Below are 15,214 nucleotides of genomic sequence, written 5' to 3'. Positions count from 1 at the left end.
TTCCTCATGAAGACATCAGCAGTCCAGCATACAGGAAACTTTCTGACATAGCTTTTCAGTGAACAACTCATGCCTTCAGCTGGCGAATTCTGCTATGGCTTGCATCTCAACTCTGAGTGAAGGAGGGATCAAGCGGACAGATTCAACAATTGGAGCAAGTGAAAAATTCCAGGGAATACTACTGGAAATCAAAGGGCCATATGGGCAACTTTAATCAGACCCTTCACCTTTACTTTGTGGATTTGACCAAAAGGTCAACATAATTGCTATAGTTGCTACAGAGCCTACTGCTGTCCTTAACAAAGGTCTTCAGAGCAGTGGTACTGATTTTTAGCCTGAGACTAAAACAATCAGTACTACAAAACAGGTAATACTGATTTTTTTAGCACTGATGTGTATGAAAAAGGGGAGGTAGCCTTAGTCTACAATCCTGGCTAGTATCCCTGTTCCCCTAGCCCTCTTCAGTTAGTGATTTGCAGATGGTTTGTGATTGTTTTCTATGACGACCTGCAAAGTTTTGCTCCATCTTCAAAGCAGGGTGTTCCAGTAGATTCAATCCTTCAGAGCTTTTCCCAGTATGAAATATTGCCAAAGTCATAAAAGACTCTGGGCTCTCGTCCAGCCCTGCAAAGCAGCCCTGCAGGAAATCCCTCCCCTGCTCCTGGAATGAAATATGGACTATTCCTTGTAATATCTGTGACCCAAAGCCACGGTTTTAATTCTGCATAGTCTAATGCCTAGGTGTGAACTAGACATTCTGAGTAGATGTAAAACATCAACCTGTTACCTCAGTATGAAGCAATTTAAATAAGGAAGATCTCTTTCTTTTCCTGAGCTGCTTCCCATCCTCTCAAAGCCAGCTTCTCATGCAGCTCTATTTGTTACCTGTGGGTGAAGTAATTGCTTCACAAGTCTGATGCTGCTGCTAAAGTGCTGACAGGCAACTTTCCAACAGCACGTTGTTTTTGGATCTACAGCTGTTGGCATGGCTTCCTTTGTTTGCACAAACAGAAGGATGCTGTCAGTGATGTGACACCTCAAGAGTCTCTGCCAGAGCCAGAGTCAGCCAGATCTCCCAGACAACATGATCCATCCAATCTCTGGGTTACTGCTTGTCCAGCACCAAAAGTGATGGTGTCTGCCACATCACTCTTCAGTTTGTACAATCTTCACACAAAGATCCATGGCTTCCCAAAGATCAGGAGCTTCTGCAACGTCCTCTCTGCTCACTATCTGCTGTCTGCCCACCCTAACAATGGGGCAAACAAAATCCGCCACATTTCAAAGCCGTGTGCAACATCCAGAACAAACACACTGGAGGAGTGCGCTTAGCTAAGAGCACATTAATAAAGTGGCATAAAAAGCTACAACCTCCTGCCAGTTTGAGGAGGATGGATTAGGTCTCCCATAGTAGAGCAGAAATAATTTCCCAGCACAATTCAAGCTAGTAAGATGCTAAAAATAATGGTGTACCTGCATCCTATTCCTGAAGCTTATTGCCTGTGCTGATGACTGCTACAGCAGCTTGAGTTTATACATTGTGTGTCATTGGTTTGCACAGTTGCAGTGATGAATTTTACACTCAGATGATTCTCCCTACACCAGTGTTGCTTTAGTTAGGAATCAGGCCTTCTGTACACCCATTTAAGTGAAAGGAAAAGGAGCCCAAAATACAATAGCAACTACTGTATCACAGCAGCAGGGCAGAACAGAAGCCTGCCTCCTTTTCATGCAGTGGAAGATCAAAGGTTATGTTTTGATGTGTCTGTCCTTAACTCAGTAGAGACCACACTTACAACCATGTAAAGCAGTTACTTTGACAGAAGTGATGCTACCTCAAATATTTGAGAACTAATTTCATAGGAACTCTTCATCAACTTGCTGTGTTAAATCTTCGTTTGTCCCTTGGAGAGGTGGTTTATCCTGCCTGTGTGTACAGGCAGAGTTCAGTTTCAGAGAAGAAAATGGACTCAAAATAAGCCGTGTACCTCCTCGTGCCTGACAAAACACTAGATGGCAGCCAGAGCCAGGAAAACACCAGAAGGCCCAGGGTTCCTTTTTTTATAGATAAGATTCCCCTTTCCACTCCTCCCTCCCACTCTCCTTCTGCTGTCTGTAGTTATTGTTGGATACACTGAAGAGCATACCCGAGAATTACTCAAAATACTTATACCACAAATTTTTGAGGACATGGGCTCTGTGTTTTGTGACTTGACAAGAAATTTGAAACGGGACTTGTGTCAGTGGCATTAATATTTCCTCCTTTTCAATGGAACTGTATTGAAGATTCTGGTATCTATGACAAGAATGTGAATCTGAACTCTAAAATAAGATAAAAGCCATACAAATTATCAGATTATACCACATTTAAGGCTGTAGTCATTTGCCCTAGATTTTAGCTGTCATAAATTAGGACATGGCTTTTAAAAGCATTTTTTTTTAAACCTACCAGATAATCTCCTGGGCAAGCATGCATCAATCTGTATGCAAATACAACAGCCCTTGGACCACAAACCCAGACACAAATGAACAGCTCTTTATGTTCTTAGAGGTGCAACTGTTTTATTTTTCCAGAGAACACAAGCCCAGTAGCTTCAGTAATTATATTGTCCCTGAAAACTGGGAAGTCACAACATTCTTTTCTTCCACTTACAGGGAAAAGAAAATACAACATACAGAACAAAAGCTGACTTCTCCCAGTCACTGGCATGCAAGTAATGCAAGATACAGACTTGTTATAGAAGGTTCAGTATATCCTTGGCAGTTGTGTGGAGATGTTTGAGGGTTATTTCTCCTATTTCTCCATTCACCTGTGGTTACCTGTTCACTGAGAATTAGAATGAAACCATTTCTGGAATGATCCTGACTTAATGGGAGATTTGGCATTCACTTCAGCAGCACAGGATCAGACCCACAGTCTGATTCGGCAAAGGCATTTGTACATATTTAACCGAAGAATTTACTCCCTGATTACAGTGAGATGGTTCAACAGCTTGAGCATGTGCATGTGTATTTAACAGACAATCTGTATGAAATCTCTCAGATATTTCTTATTTAGCTCGTATTCTGTGGTGTCAAGTCTGAGTGAATACCTGGAAGATGAAATGAACGCTGAAACCAGTTACCTCCAACTCCACACACAGAGCTCTGCTCCAGAAGGGTCTGTACCCACGCAGATGTCTGATTGTATTTCTGATGTAATCCAGAATTAAGCTTTTAGAGAGTGCTCTCTGGAAAAGAGACATTTGCATCTATTAAAATAATAACTTTATTTCAGCAGAACAGCTAGGAATAAAGTCATCGGTCAGTTTTTCCACAAATATTTAAAACTTATTATATGGCTTAATCTTCACAAGAAAAGGCACCATCTGCATAGAAGATGGAACAGAAGATAAAGCAGGAAAGACTCAGTTATAGTTTTAATCTATAAAGAGACTAATATTTCTCTAAAGGTGGCATCGGTTACAACAAAAAGCTCCCAAATCAATTTACAACTTTTGAGATAATATCAGCACCAAATAAAATAAAAGAGACTTGCAAATATATTAGTAATATTATTTGGATTATGGAGGCAAGACTCAAAGGCTAGATAATACTGTGAGCTGATTAATAATAGTCCTTCTTGCAGCTTAAGTTGTCTTGGAGAGGAAATTTTACTGTATCAATCACAAATCAAAATTTCTGCTGTATTCATCTTTACCTGAGCATACTCATTAAAGATTTGCTCAATTTGAAGGCTTTTTCCCCCCACTTGCTTAATATCTTCCAAGACCTGCAAGACGACACATGGAGGCGGTGTCTCAGATGTGTGCCTCTCCCATTACAGTCCATGAAAATTTGTCCCTAGCATTTCCAAACACAGTACAATAGCTGTTAATACCCTCCCACCCTGCCTTTGTAATGTCTTCTGTCAACAACTTCAGAGACAACATGAACTTAATGAACTCAGACAGAAATACCATTAAAGACAGGATGCATTTATTCTTGAAAAGAGCATATAAGGGAGGGCAGTCTTACAGTGGCAGAGACCTTGCAAGCTAATGGTAGAGAGGGCATTTTGCAATAGCTTTCCGCTAAAGGGAAGATGTTTGGGTAAACTGAAGCTTCATGCAACAGTATACTTGGGTTGATTTCATTTCAGCTCTTAGTTCACTGGCTTCTTAAGGCAGACACATTTACAGCAGGTACATAGGTGGGCCTGAAGACATACAGCAGGTACTTTGTCACAGAACCATAGAATCATAGATGTCCTGGGTTGGAAGGGACCCACAAGGATCATCGAGTCCAACTCCTGTCCCTGCATAGGACAACCCCAAAACCACACCACGTGTCCAAGGGCTTTGTCCAAAGGCTTCTTGAATGTTGTCAGGCTTGGCACTCTGACTACCTCCCTGGAGAGCCTGTTCCAGCGCTCCACCACCCTCGGGGTGAAGAACCTTTTCCTAATATCCAACCTGAACCTCCCCTGGCACATCTTCCTGCCATTCCCTCAGGTCCTGTCATCGGTCACCAGAGAGAAGAGATTAGTACCTGCCCCTCCTCCTCCCTTTGTGAGGAAGCTGTAGACCACGATGAGGTCTGTCCTCAGTCTCCTCTTCTCTGGGCTGAACAACCCAAGTGATGTTAGCCGCTTCTTGTATGGTTTCCCCTCTAAATCCTTCACCAACTTCATGGCCCTCCTCTGGACACTCTTTAGTAGCTTTATATCCTTAATGTACTGTGGCACCCAAAACTGCACACAGCGCTTGAGGTGAGGCGGCACCAACGCAGAGCAGAGCAGGACAATCCCCTCCCTCAACCAGCTGCAATGCAGGGCTTGATGCACCCCAGGGCACGGTTGGCCTCTTGGATGCCAGGGCACACTGTTGGCTCATGTTCAGCTTCTCATCAACCAGAACCCCCAGGTCCCTCCCTGCAGAGCTGCTCTCCAGCCTCTCGTTCCCCAGCCTGTATGTACATCCAGTGTTGCCATGCCCCAGGTGTAAAATCTGTCACTTGCCCTTGTTAAACTTCATATGGTTGGTGATTGCCCAGGTCTCCAATTTTTCTAGATCTCTCTGCAGGGCCTCTCTGCCCTCGAAAGTGTCAACAGCTCCTCCCAGTTTTGTGTCATCAGCAAACTTAATTAGTGTTCCTTTCAGTCCTGCATCCAAGTCATTTATGAAGACATTAAAGAGTACTGGCCCTAAGATGGATCCCTGCGGAACCCTGTTAGAGACTGGTGGCCTCCAGCCCAACATAACTCCATTTACTTTAACCATCTGAGCCCGACCCATCAGCCAGTTGCTGAGCCACTGTGTTGCGTGTTTATCCAGCTGTATGCTGGACAGTTTTTTCCAGGTGGATACTCTGAGAGACAGCATGGAACGCTTTACTGAATTCCAAAAAGATCACATCAATGGTCTTCCCTTGATCAACTGGATGGGTAACTTTGTTATAGAAGGAAATTAAGTTTATTAAGCAGGACTTTCCCCTTGTGAACCAGTGCTGTCTGGGACCAATGACTGTGTTGTCTTTCAGGTGTTTTCCAATAACCCCCAGAATAATCTTCACCATAATTCACCAGGCACAGAAGTAAGACCGATGGGCCACCAGGGTCATCCTTTCCTGTTGCACTTCCTGAAGATTGGGACAATGTTTGTCAGCTTCCCGTCAACTGGGACCTCTCCAGGTTCCGTAGAGCATTGAAAAATCATTGAGTGAGAGAGGTCTTGCTATGACATCAGCCAGGTCTTTGAGTACCTTAGGATGAATCTCATAGGGCCCCATCGACTTATAGCAATCCAGCTGGAGAAGCAAGTCCCGCACAAGTTTGGCTTTGTTTAGGAGTTTATAATTTCCACAGTCATGGTTATCTAGCCCAGAGCTCTGGGACCCACTGTCCCGTGATCACAGTGATCATAGATGTGGTGTTGAAGACTGAGGAGAAGAAAGCACTGAACATCTCTGCTTTGTCTCTGTCCCTGTTTGTGAGGTGACCATGCTCATCAAGTAATGGGCCAATGTTATTTCTGGTCTGCCTTTTTGAAAAGCCCTTTTATTGGCCCTCACAGTACTGGTCAGCTTCAACTCCAGTTGAGCTTTGGCTCACAAATTTCCTCCCTGCAGTGGCAAACAGCATCCTTATAGTCCTCCCATGTCACCTGGCCTTGCTTCCACTGGCCATATACTTTATTTTTTTTCCTTTTTTTCTAGAAGATCCCCGCTCAGCCAAGCTGGCCTTCTGCCTTGCCTGCTTGACTTCCTACGTTTTGGCATTGCCTGCTCCTGTGCTCTAGGAGGTGGTACTTAAAAAGTGACCAGCACTGATGGACCCCAGCACCTTCAAAAACTTTTCCCCAGGGAACCTTAGTAAGTAGTTCCCTGAGCAACCCAAAATCTGTTCTCTTCATATCCAGACTTGAGGTCTTGCTGGCAGTTTTCCTCCTGTTAGCATATATTTTAAACCTGACTGCTTCATGGTCTCTGTGGCCAAGGCAACCACCAATCGCCACTTCACCCATGAGACCCTCTCTGTTAATAAGCAACAAATTGATGAAGGCAACTTTCCTGGTCAGTTCCCTTAGTACCTGTACCAAGAAGCTATCATCCAGATGGTTTAGGAATCTTCTGGACCTGTTCGTACCAGCTATGTGGTGTTCCCAGTTCCCAGTTAATACCTGGCAAGCTGAAGTCCCCCATAAGGATTTACAGGCATCCCTTAGTTCCTTAAAGAATAACTCATCAGAGTCATCATCCTGGCTGGCTGGCCCATAGTAGACTCCCATGACAATATCCGCTTTATTTATCTGTCCCTTAATCCTTACCCAGAGGGTCTCAACTGTGCCATTGCCAACTGCAAGCTCCGTGCATTCCAGCTCCTTTGCTACACACAATGCCACCCACGCTGATATTGTCCCTTTCCCCCTTCCAATCTAGTTTAAAGCTCTATCAATCAGCCCTGCTAGCTTCTGAGCAAAACCCCTTTTCCCCTTCTGAGAAAGGTGCATCCCATCAGATGTCAGTAGGCCTGGGGATGAATAGATCATCCCATGTTCGAAAAACCCAAAGTTCTGCTGATGACACCAGCCTCGGAGCCACAGCTGGGTCTGCCTGTTCCTTTCAATATTCTTCCCAGCTACTGAAAGGATAGAATAAAATACTACCTGGGTACCTGAACCTTCAACCAACCCCTCCAAGGCTCTGAAATCCCTTTTGGGGGTTTGGACTTCTCTTTGCTACCTCTTCTCTGACAACATGAAGAACCAATAGTGGGTAATAATCTAGGACCTTTACAGACTAGGGAGTTTTCTAGTGAGATCATATTAAACCAGATTGCAGTTGATGTACTTTGAGCTAATTAGGTGACTGAAAGTAGGGAAGGAAACCTAGAATGGAAGGTAGTTCTATGTGTAACTCATTGCTGGAACTGTAAGTCATGTATTCATGAGCCACAAAAATGACTCCTGGTAACATCATGAGAAAATGTTATGTTACTCTGCCAAAATCCATATACATCTATATTATACATATTTATTAACTAGCTAATGTCTACATACATCAAAACAAAACTGGTTTGGAGAAGCTAAAATTCATGTATAAAGTCATGTATAATGAAGTTTAAATTTTTAAATTTTAACTTGGTAAATATTAATTTAACTTGTACCCACCAATTTGCTTCTTTCATGGCTAGGGTAGGAGACATGGTGCCAAATATTTTCTGCTCAACACCACCTAAATGCTTTACATCACTGAGCCTCCACTTTTAGCAATGACAAACCAACACCATGTTGGAGAGGAGCAGGCAGCACTAGTAAACAGTCCCTTTTTCCCCAGCTTCTGAGGGGAAAAGTGTACAGATCACTGGCTGCTTCTTCAGCTGTAGCTGGCCTTGTGAGTAGCTGCTTGCTCAGCAGCCTGACCCTGCAACACTCCAGATCTGAATGAAGAGAGCAGTCTATTCTCAAACATCTATATTGGATGACAAGGCATTTGATTAATGCAGGTGTGTCTTCCCTTCCTTGAACCTTCTACATGATCCTACCTGTCGGTGGGATGCTACTGATTTTTACAGTTTCCTGTACATCCAGCAAAACATGTTGTCACATGCTTACCTTTAGGTTCACTTGTATTCCCAGTGGCATCGTGGACCATGCTTAGGGAAACGAAGCACATGCCTGGGAATATGTCACAACCTAAAGGGCTACCCAGCTCATGGGTCGGTAGAGATTGTGACGTGGTTTGTAGGACTCCAATACACAAGGACGCGGAGGCTTTCATCCTCTAAATTTCTCTACCATATTACAGATTAGCACAAATACCACAAAAATCACCAACAGCAAATATACCTTTGATTAATAAAGTGAATATATACATATATCATGCTATTACAAATGATGATCAGCAATCAATAATATAGTATCAATCATTAGTATGGAAGCAGTTAATAATAGCAGCAACAACTTGTATAGCAACAACCAGACGGGTATATGCTATTACAGGTTACTACAAACATTGCTAGTGAAGCAACATATCAACAATATAGCAGCAGAAATACTTATGATGAATTACTTATACGGGTATGTAATACTGGCCGGCATCAAGTGAATTAGACAGATTTCAGAAGGGGCCAAACCATCCCAAAGGACAGACAGATCCCAGAGGGGGACCCAACCTTCCCAGAGGTGGGAGGACAAACCTCCAAAACTGAGTCCAAAGGGAGTTCAATAAGATAAATAGACAGAGTCTCACTTCGGAGATGATCTGCATCACCAAGCCTGGAGTCAGCCAGGTGTCCCCGGTGAGCATCCAAGTGCTCATAGAAAGTTTGTGTGGGATTCAACTTGTTTAGGAAAGAAAAAGCACGTGCAGCATGGGAAGTTCTCAGAGAGAGAGAGTTCATTTTGGATAAAAATTAAGTTCCTCTTAGATCACAGAGGCATAAGAAGGTGTAGAGCATCACTACCTAGAGCAGCCAGTACACACTGTTAATTTTGATTTTTCACCTGTGACAGCCAACAGATGATGCTGTTTATTGTTCTCTTAGAATCATTTTATTTTGCCAGACTGCTTCCACTTTTTCAGATGATAAGTTGCTGTTACAGTTTCTAGTTTGGGGCTTATCAATAGTATCTCAGGATGTCTCTGTTTTCTACGTAACCAGCTGTACTTCAAAGATACCAGCTACACTTCTCAAGGGTGTTTCTGGTTCCCAGGCCTAGCCTCCTGGCTTGCGGTTCCAGGCTGCCAGGCTTTTCTCTGTTAGCATTTTTCAGTAGACCATTTTCTTTTACTCAGTAATTTTCACCCTTCCAAGCAGGCCACCTTTACAGCTGTTCACATCAGAACATGCAAAGACTTTGGGGTTTTGCTGGAGCAGAGCCCTCCACCCCAGCAGGCACCTGTGCACATGCTGAGCCTAAGGAGACAACACTGACATTTCTTTTTAATAATTGCATTTGCTGAAGCTCTCTTTGGTCATGTTCACTCATTGGAATGATTTTCTTTGTGTTGCTACTGCTTCTCTTGAAGCATTTCCGTTTAGCACTTAGTCTCCCACAACAAACACATTTTTTTATAGTCCTCTGCCATGAATGTTCATCTTTTAATTAACAGCTCCAGAGACTGATGAGTGTCTCAGCTATGCCACTGCAAAGCAAGAAGCTTTAACATGAACCACAACAGCAATATTGGAATTTAATTATGATTACAGCTGTTCGAAACAAGATAAAAGATAGAGATAAATAGTGATCTTCACAAACATCACCAACATTTGATGTGATAGAGGCTTTGATTCTCAAACCTGACTCCACAAACCAATGGGAGAGTTCTCTTTTTAAAGTCAGGAAAAATTATTCTTTTAAAATTTCATTTGCAGTCAAATCCTTTTTCTTTTCGTGCCTTTAATCACAGCAAAAATAAGGGGAGAAAAGAGTCAGGGTCAACTACAGTTGTCCATCCCTGACAGATGTTTGTTTAAGCTGTTATTACAGACCTGTGATGGACACTCTGCAGTTATTTCCTTCTCCTTGTGCCACTTACAGCTAGAAATAGTTTTACTAATGTCTAAAATGAATCTTGCTAAAACTTAAACTTGTTATTTTTTGTTCCATCCTGTGTGAGCATGTAAAACAAAAATTATTCTTATATCGAGTAGAAAACTTAACAGAGTTGAACTTAAGTAAGGGCTTTACAGAAATCCCAGTCCTTCCATTTTGACAACAAATCATGAAGAAATACAGTTTTTCTTGTACTTTTCTACTGATTTCTTCCTGCCTGTGCCTCCTTGACACCCTTTTAAGAGCATTGAAAGGGAGTATCAAAAGGCCCTATTCAAGTCAGGACAGATGGCATATCACTTCTTCCCTAACCATGAGACCAATTACCCTTTTGAAGAAGAAAATACAGTTGAATTGATGTAATTTGCTCTTGACATTTATGTTGGCAGGTACCAGAATATTTTTCATCATCCAGATCCTTATGATTAGTTTTTCAGTTGTTGTCAGTGAGGCCTGTTATTCCCGATTTCCTCTCCAATTCTCTCCCTCTCTCCTAAGGGCAGGTGTTTTTCCTGAACTCTTGTTCCCCTCCTGTATGTTCTCCACTGAGGTTGCTTCAGTCTGTCTTTAAATATCACACTGGGCAATTTATCAGCCATGCTGAAACATCAAACATCTAAGAATTTTACCTTCCAAGATCTTGTTACCCCATCCTTCCCCTATTTCAGGCTGAAATCTTGTACTTTTTCAGCTGATATTAATTATTATAGATTTGCTCATCATTGAACTTTTTAGGGAAAGCTGAGCAAAAGAAAGAACTGAATGTTTTAGCTTTCTCCACATCGAGCTGTTTAGCAAGTGAAATGGAGGCCTTCCTCTTGCCTGGCCCTTCCCTTACAAAGGCCGCTTATAGACAAATTTCTTGTTATTTGCCATCTTCTTCAAGTTGCATCTTCGTTTATGCCTTGGTTTTTTTTGAATCCTGTTCCTATTTACTCATGCTTATTCTTCTTTTCCTCTATCTATTAATATGACCTCCTTTGCATTTGACAAAGAGGCAAGCTGCCTCTGTCCTGTCTGAATTTATTTGTAGCTGTCCTTCATATTGTCCCTTTCTGAGTGACAGCCATTCTCCTTAGCTTGGTCCTCCCTCTCATTGGCTTCCCATGATATATTAATGATGCACTAACTGAATTTAGTAAAATCTACCTTCTTGAGGCCTATCGTTTTGTTTTGCTAGTCTCATGTTTTCTTCACCATTTAACTGTGAATTCTGTTTCTTTTGGACATACTCATACAAGCTGCTTTCAATCTCAGAGTCTCTGCACTGGTGGTTAATTAATTTTCTAGAATTAGCTTTACCACATCTGAAATTAAAACAAAGGAGATAAGAAACTTTGTGGGCATTAGGTACTAAAATACTCCTGAATGTCTGAATTAGGAATGTGCATCCTTAACTTATTCAGCACACCTAGCAATACCACAGCCTGAAACTCCCTGAGGAAAAGTTCGTAGTAAACTACTGTAATTAGATAAAAATTCTTTCATGAATAGTAGTAAGAAGGTTATGTTAATGAATTGGTGCCCTGTTCTTTAAGATGCAGGATAACAATTTTAAAAGCAGTCAACATCCTTTAATACGTTATTGGTGTACTAAGACTAAGTCTCATTCGGAAGCTAGCTCACTACACCAGGAGAGGGAAAGTTTTCAAATCTGTAGTTTTCTTGTGAGTTCTTGGGAAAGCAATTTAAATTTAAATCCAGCTGTTTCCAGCTGGGGCCCTCAAGATCTTTGTTCATACTTCACCAAGAAGGGAGGGAGATTTCTGGCATAACCTATCCCCTTGCACAGTAGCTCCATTTCTGGGGCCATTTGGACAGCAATGCATAGCTCAGCCTCTGCCCTTACTTTTCTGAATCCCCCCAGACACTGCCCTGCCTGCCTTGTGGGCAGGCGTTGCCACTCAGCTCCCAGATTTGGATCTACATGAAGTCCAGTGGAAGCTGCTGCTTCTCTCCTTCAAAATGCAGCTGGATGGAAAATGTTGAATGCTCTGCAGCATCCACCAAGAAGTGGGCTACAGGGTTCCTTCTTCTCATTGTGGGAAAGGATTCAAACCACCATTGCTCACCTTCCAAAGGGTGTGTAACTGTGGGCAGGGTAGGCTCTGCTTCACCTGCTGAACTTGTTCCACTGTGTGGAAAATTGAAATGTTCAGTGAGTCACAGAAAGTGAGCACGATTACTGAGAAAAGCAGTTGGGGGTGGAGGGTGATGTCTGCTCTTTCAGCCAAAGTTTGTGTATGCAGTTTGCACCAAACAAATATTGCATAAAATATTGATGCAATCCTTGTGGCCAGGTCCAAACCCACTGTTCCATGCTTCAACGCAAGCATCTAATTGCAAGGCTAAGAATCACAGTCTTGCTTTCCAGTGCAGTGAAACTTTTTTCACATCGACAGGGCATTGCAACAAGGGAAAACTGTGAGCAATCTATGGGCAAAGTACCTTAGTGCAAGTTATGAACCTGGACTCATTAGGCAAAAGAGGACGTTGAAGCCAATTTTCTTTGTCTTGCATGAATACTACACAACTGTGTGATTTATAAAGACAGTTTGTTCCTCCTGCCAATCTATGCTGAAGAAAGGGACTGAGCTCTGCCTCTGCTGCCAAAGGAGAGGCTCCAGGTGAAGGCTCAGAGCTGTGAAACCTGCATGGAGGGAAGCATCCCTTCATAGCACTGACTAAGACACCTACAGCCCAGAGAGGGAGAAACTTAAGAAAAATATCAGACTTCAGCACTTCCAGCCACCTAATTTACATAGCTCCCTCACAAGTTTGCTGCTGCCATGCTCAGGTTCACGTATGGAGAGACAAAGGTCTCTCTGGGTTAGCTCTTTCGAGGTATTTGTGTTACTCTGTTATTGCAGTTGTTCTAGAGATAGCTAGAAATACTACCTTTCTGTGATCATACCACTTTCTTCTCTAAAGATAAGTTACACATTAGTTCTGTCTAAATTATACATTAGGAAAATGAATGAGTATAGTCCAGCCCTGGAATAAATTGCCTGAGGAAATCTATGAAAAGCTTCATCATGAGAGACTTTTAACAAGACATAAGACAAGTATCTGCCAGGGAAGTTGTAGGTAGAGTTTATCCAGTCTTTGGGTGGGAAATAGAATGGCTGATCTGTGGAAGCCCTTTCCAGCCATAATTTTCTATGATTCAGACACCTCTGACTGTAAAGACTGCTTCTCACTGTGTGTGCATAATAGCGTCTTCATCTTGATAATGGCACTAGATCCAAACCTATTACATCTCTTGCAGCTTCACACTTCATAAAAGTTTATTTAGTGAAAATAGCATCTAAAACCTCCATAGCCCTGTGGCCAGGTAGCAGATAAGGCACATTGGAAAAGATGGACATATCTGCTGAGTTCTCAGAAGTAAAAGCTGTCAGCACAGGCAGAGGAATGCAGGCAATGATAAGCACATGCTTACAGGGAACAGATACCATGATCCAGATCGTGGGGATGCTGTGAACATTTCTTCCAGGTGATCGATTCAGTTAAGGGCTCAGTCTGCCTTAGCCATCACCAAGTACATCGCATGTGTCAGGAGTGCAGGCATGGAGGCAGCAGGAGCCTCTGCTTTGCCCTCTCGTGACAAAAGAAAATATTCTGGTCACAGAGAAAATGTTCCAGGTAGTGTTTGAACATTTCTGACCAGCTGAGGTTAGACTGACCATCCAGAACTCTGTTCATACAGCTTCAAGGCAGCGCCTTGTGTGCCTGTGTGCAGCAACCCCCAAATCTCTCTGTTTAGGAACAAATCTCTCAGGTTAGGGCCATTAATGCCTCATTTGGAAACCCATCTCTCCAAATCCTGCTCAGTTTCCTCACAAAGAACCTGCTTCTTCTCCTACACATAAATGGGTCATTATTTGCCTTTCCTCCTACTTGCAGGTTGGTACATGGAAGACTTTTGGAGATGCTTATGCACAGATATTGTATTTCTACCAGAAGATTGGCTAAGAAAACAGAGCCAAAGACTGTGACTATCGTCATAAGCTGGTTCTATACATCTCAGAATAAAAGTATATTTTAAACTGGTTTCTGCAAAAGGACCAGCCACAGAGACCTATTGAAGATTTTTTTGCTGGTCATTACTGAATAGTGTGCTAAGCATTGACAGCAATGAAAACGCAGCAAGTTAGAGAAACCCATCTCTTGGTGTTTGTCAGTGGGAGTTCAGAAAAAGGATCAGGCACCTGGAAAACTTGGGCTGTAAAGAAGGGGGTTGCTAAACAGAGATGAGAAAACCAAAGGCATACTTGGTATTACCTAAAATGCTCAGGCAGCTGCTGCAAAAAGTAAAGGAATAAACATTCAGTGGAGGCAAAACAAGAAATAATAGACTTAAACTGCAGCAAGAAAGACTAATTCTCATTATAAAAAAATCTTAGAGAGATTGGGAAATATCTATCTGTAAGTTGTCAAGAACAGGTTATGCAGATACCCATTAGAAATGAGGTGCTAGTGGTCATCCCTTCAGGGACAATGACCTCTCAAGGTCCTTTCTAGCCATATTGTCTGTACTTCTATGATAAAACAGATGTATATATGACAGGAGATGTTAGCAACTGGAAGAAAATCCAACTAATTAATAACTTTATAAGGTTGCTCTCCTTTGCTGCTCTGCCTCAGGAGTCTGGTAGGTCCCTGGGGCAGTGCCTGAACGTAAAAAGCAGACAAACATGGAAGCAGAAGCCAAAACTTTTGCTTAAATGATAAGCATAAAGACACTTAAAAGATGGAAACAGAATCTACTTTCATTACTCTTGGGCTTGCTGCAGAGCTGGAAGATGTATAAATATTTACAGTAACGGTTAATAGTAGGATTCTCATTATCTGCAGTGGCCACTTAAGGGAATGGAGAGGTCCTCTAATCATTAGTATGCATCACTACTACAGCAGTCAAGTGAGTCCAACAGCTCTAATGGCGGCACTATCAGGACCTTAGGTTAATTATGGAGTTAGTTAAACTTCTAGCAAAATGGTATAACTGAGGCGACATACAACAAAATCCTGATCTTTAAGAGGTAGGGTGCACCAGATGAAGTGATTTGGTTTTGTCCAGCAGAAGGTGGGAAAAATTGTTGTTAGACATTCATGAAGAGAGCCAAAGGTGTTCCATTTGTTTCTGCAGATTTCAGCCTAGCAGTTTAAATCACCCT

Source organism: Phalacrocorax aristotelis, chromosome 2 (assembly GCF_949628215.1).
Source record: "Phalacrocorax aristotelis chromosome 2, bGulAri2.1, whole genome shotgun sequence".
Lineage (NCBI taxonomy): Eukaryota > Metazoa > Chordata > Aves > Suliformes > Phalacrocoracidae > Phalacrocorax > Phalacrocorax aristotelis.
The sequence above is the reverse complement of the archived record's forward strand: the minus strand, read 5'-3'. Positions refer to the sequence as shown.